General features: G+C 62.7%; 1 pseudogene; it reads left to right on the forward strand.

Moving 5' to 3' along the window:
* LOC126435122 (large subunit ribosomal RNA) overlaps window positions 1-5,000 on the forward strand; it is a 7,963-nt pseudogene that overhangs the window by 1,010 nt on the left and 1,953 nt on the right.

A 5,000-nucleotide genomic window follows, 5' to 3' on the forward strand; every position in this document is an offset into this window, starting at 1 on the left:
GCCTTGCGCGGGCCGAGGGAGGATGGGGCTTACCCGCCCTTCACGGGGCGGCGGCCTCCGCACTCCCGGGGCGTCTCGTCCTCATTGCGAGGTGAGGCGCACCTAGAGCGTACACGTTGGGACCCGAAAGATGGTGAACTATGCCTGGCCAGGACGAAGTCAGGGGAAACCCTGATGGAGGTCCGTAGCGATTCTGACGTGCAAATCGATCGTCGGAGCTGGGTATAGGGGCGAAAGACTAATCGAACCATCTAGTAGCTGGTTCCCTCCGAAGTTTCCCTCAGGATAGCTGGTGCTCGTACGAGTCTCATCCGGTAAAGCGAATGATTAGAGGCCTTGGGGCCGAAACGACCTCAACCTATTCTCAAACTTTAAATGGGTGAGATCTCCGGCTTGCTTGATATGCTGAAGCCGCGAGCAAACGACTCGGATCGGAGTGCCAAGTGGGCCACTTTTGGTAAGCAGAACTGGCGCTGTGGGATGAACCAAACGCCGAGTTAAGGCGCCCGAATCGACGCTCATGGGAAACCATGAAAGGCGTTGGTTGCTTAAGACAGCAGGACGGTGGCCATGGAAGTCGGAATCCGCTAAGGAGTGTGTAACAACTCACCTGCCGAAGCAACTAGCCCTGAAAATGGATGGCGCTGAAGCGTCGTGCCTATACTCGGCCGTCAGTCTGGCAGTCATGGCCGGTCCTTGCGGCCGGCCGCGAAGCCCTGACGAGTAGGAGGGTCGCGGCGGTGGGCGCAGAAGGGTCTGGGCGTGAGCCTGCCTGGAGCCGCCGTCGGTGCAGATCTTGGTGGTAGTAGCAAATACTCCAGCGAGGCCCTGGAGGGCTGACGCGGAGAAGGGTTTCGTGTGAACAGCCGTTGCACACGAGTCAGTCGATCCTAAGCCCTAGGAGAAATCCGATGTTGATGGGGGCCGTCATAGCATGATGCACTTTGTGCTGGCCCCCGTTGGGCGAAAGGGAATCCGGTTCCTATTCCGGAACCCGGCAGCGGAACCGATACAAGTCGGGCCCCTCTTTTAGAGATGCTCGTCGGGGTAACCCAAAAGGACCCGGAGACGCCGTCGGGAGATCGGGGAAGAGTTTTCTTTTCTGCATGAGCGTTCGAGTTCCCTGGAATCCTCTAGCAGGGAGATAGGGTTTGGAACGCGAAGAGCACCGCAGTTGCGGCGGTGTCCCGATCTTCCCCTCGGACCTTGAAAATCCGGGAGAGGGCCACGTGGAGGTGTCGCGCCGGTTCGTACCCATATCCGCAGCAGGTCTCCAAGGTGAAGAGCCTCTAGTCGATAGAATAATGTAGGTAAGGGAAGTCGGCAAATTGGATCCGTAACTTCGGGATAAGGATTGGCTCTGAGGATCGGGGCGTGTCGGGCTTGGTCGGGAAGTGGGTCAGCGCTAACGTGCCGGGCCTGGGCGAGGTGAGTGCCGTAGGGGTGCCGGTAAGTGCGGGCGTTTAGCGCGGGCGTGGTCTGCTCTCGCCGTTGGTTGGCCTCGTGCTGGCCGGCGGTGCAGGATGCGCGCGCCTGCGCGGCGTTCGCGCCCCGGTGCTTCAACCTGCGTGCAGGATCCGAGCTCGGTCCCGTGCCTTGGCCTCCCACGGATCTTCCTTGCTGCGAGGCCGCGTCCGCCTTAGCGTGCTCCTCCGGGGGCGCGCGGGTGCGCGGATTCTCTTCGGCCGCCATTCAACGATCAACTCAGAACTGGCACGGACTGGGGGAATCCGACTGTCTAATTAAAACAAAGCATTGCGATGGCCCTAGCGGGTGTTGACGCAATGTGATTTCTGCCCAGTGCTCTGAATGTCAACGTGAAGAAATTCAAGCAAGCGCGGGTAAACGGCGGGAGTAACTATGACTCTCTTAAGGTGGCCAAGTGGCGGCGGTGTGGCTGCATCCGGACTTGGCTTTTCGAAGTGCGGTCTTGATGTAGTCGTGCTGCTGCTGCGAGGTGCCTTCCTTGGGTTATAGTTACAGGGAGAGTGATGCGCAATACATGGGCCTAGCCCTCTTAGCCTCTCCTCTCCTGCGGTCTTCTCCCCTTCTCGTGGGCCCGCTGATTTTCGCAGAGTGGAAGACCGCACCAGGGGCTTGGGGGGGTTACCAGCCCCCCCTCGCATTATCCCTTTATAGTTGGGGGCAGCCGACAAGAAACAAGAGATGGTGGCCCTTCCGCTGAAGGTGCCACCCCAGCTACCCCAGCACCTATCCGGCCAACCGGCCGTAACGAAAATGCGATAGTTTGTGTAGCTCCCTTTGCTTGCAGTGAGTGCCACCGCACTTTTACCACGAAGAACGGTCTCGGGGTCCATCGCCGCCGCCAACACCTTGCGGCCGCCAACGCTGAGATCGTGACGGAGAGGCATCGCGCGAGGTGGACGGAGGAAGAAGTCCTGTCGCTCGCCAAGGCAGAGGCCGAACTGTTCCTTGAGAGGGACGCCCGGTTCTTCTTTGTAAATCAAGAACTTACCAGGATGTTCCCCGACCGAACGCTTGAGGCAATCAAGTGCCGACGGCGGCAAGCTGCCCACAAGCAGCTTGTCCGCCAATTCATGGAGGCACTTGAGATCGGTCGGGGTGAAGAGCCGGCGTCCCGCCGTGGAGCAGCGAGCTCGCTGCCTGACGCGGGCGAGGCCGCTGCGCCGCCCGTCGACGCAGCCGAGGACTTCGCGGCCGACACCACCGGGCCGCCGCCGGAGGGGCCGACTGACGCCGCCATCTGGGAGCATCTGGCGGGGCTACCTGCTTCCGCCCAGCGTTTCTCTGCCCTGGATCGAGTCATTGGTCTGGGGCGGGGCACGCCGCCCGATGTCATCCTGGGCATGCTCCCGGATGCCCTTGCGTCGGTCGGGTCCAGGGGGGAGAGGTCGATCACCAGGACACAGCGGCCGCGCCAACCATCCAAGCGGCCGCCTGCCGCCCCGCCGCTGCAGAAGCGCAAGCGGCGCCGCTGGGAATACGCGCGGACACAGGACGCCTTCCGTAGGTCGCGTGCGCGTTGCGTGCGCGGCTTGCTGGACGGCACCCTGCTGCAGCCGCCACCCGACATCCCCGGTCTGCTGGACTTCTGGGCGGACCTCTTCACGAAGAAGCCGATCTCCACCGCCGGCTTCATCCGTGACCGCCTTCTCCCGCACTCGGAGCCTGTCGCTCCTGAGTGCCTATGGGGGCCGGTCACACGTGAGGAGGTCGCTGCTGCCTTGCCGCCCAGGGGATCGGCAGCCGGGCCGGACGGCCTGACTCCAGCGGAGCTACGGCGCCTGCCGCATGAAGTCCTGGTGAAACTCTTGAACCTCTTCCTCCTGGCCCGCGCCCTCCCCGAGCGTCTGCTTCGCGCCCGGACGTCACTTCTCCCCAAAACGGCTGCACCAACATCCCCCGCTGACTTTCGCCCCATTACGGTCTGCTCGGTGTTGGCGCGGACCTTTCACAAGGTTCTCGCGTCACGCCTGATGCGTGCATGTGCTGTGGACGAACGTCAGCGGGCATTCATCCCCCGGGATGGGATGTTGGAAAACACCTTCATCTTGGACACTGCTCTCACCGACGCAGTCCGCTCCTGTCGCTCTGTTTTTGTGGCATCGATCGACGTCTCTAAAGCGTTCGATTCGGTGGACCATGCCGCCCTCCGCCCCGTGCTGAGGGCTCATGGCCTGCCGGATTGCTTTATTGAGTACGTCGAAAGGTGTTACGAGGGTAGCACGACGGTGATAGCGGGCGGCGCCGACGTGGGCGTGCCCCTGCAGCCGGCTAGGGGTGTGCGTCAGGGTGACCCCCTCTCCCCCCTCCTTTTCAATTTTGCGGTGGACTATGTTTTGAGTCAACTTCCCTCCCACATCGGAGCTCGGATCCTTGGTCGCAGAGTTAACGCTGCGGCCTTCGCAGATGACGTCCTGCTTTTTGCATCGACCGCGAGGGGATTGCAGTCCCTCATCGACGCAGCCGTCGCAGCCCTCGCCCATCTGGGGCTGCAGATCAACGCCCGGAAGTGTTTCACCCTCGCCTTAGTCGCGTCTGGGCGCGACAAGAAGGTGAAGGTCGACGCCGACGTTACCTTCAAAGCGGGCAACGCCACCGTGCCCGCCCTACGTGTGGGTGAAACCTTCCGGTACCTGGGACTGCAATTCTCCACCGCTGGTCGCTGCGTTTTCAACCCACGACGCCACCTGGTGGAGCAGCTGGACGTCATCTCCCGAGCTCCGCTCAAGCCGCAACAGCGCCTCCACGCCCTCACCACCGTACTTCTGCCTGGCCTGTACCATGGGCTGGCCCTCAGCCGCACCCGAGTGGGTGCGTTGAAAGCGGCAGATGTGACCATCCGTGCCGCCGTCAGGAGATGGTTCCGCCTTCCGGCGGACACTCCCCTGGGCTACTTCCACGCTCCTGTAGCCCAGGGAGGCCTCGGCATCCCATCATGCCGATGGATGGGGCCAACACTTCGCCGGTCCCGTCTCCTGGCGCTGAAGAGGATTGGGCCAGCCGCCGACGGTGCAGGCCGGGACGAGGTGCAGCGTGAGATTGAGGCGCTGGAGCGGCATCTTATGTGGGAGGGCCACCTCCTCAAATCGTCGACGCAGGTTGGAGAGATGTGGGCCGCGCGCCTGCACGTTGCCTTTGACGGTGCGGCGCTGTCATCTTCCGCCGCCGTCAAGGGGCAACACCAGTGGGTCGCTGACACCAGTCGCCTGCTATCTGGGCGTAACTTCATCGACGCTCTCCGCGCCCGCATCAACGCCTTCCCCACGAAGGCACGGCGCAGTCGCGGGCGGGAGGCGGACACCAGATGCCGCGCGGGCTGCCAGGCCGTAGAGACCGCCAACCACGTGTTACAGGCTTGCTTCAGGACGCACGGGTCCCGGGTTAAGCGGCATGACGCGATCGTGCGCTATGTCGCCCGTGGACTCGCGCAGAGGGGCTTCAACGTCTCTGTGGAGCCCCACCTCCGCACACCTGAGGGAATCCGCAAGCCTGACGTGGTGGCGGTTAAAGACGGC

This window comes from Schistocerca serialis, unplaced genomic scaffold (genome assembly GCF_023864345.2).
Source record: "Schistocerca serialis cubense isolate TAMUIC-IGC-003099 unplaced genomic scaffold, iqSchSeri2.2 HiC_scaffold_1196, whole genome shotgun sequence".
In the NCBI taxonomy this organism is placed as follows: Eukaryota; Metazoa; Arthropoda; class Insecta; order Orthoptera; family Acrididae; genus Schistocerca; species Schistocerca serialis.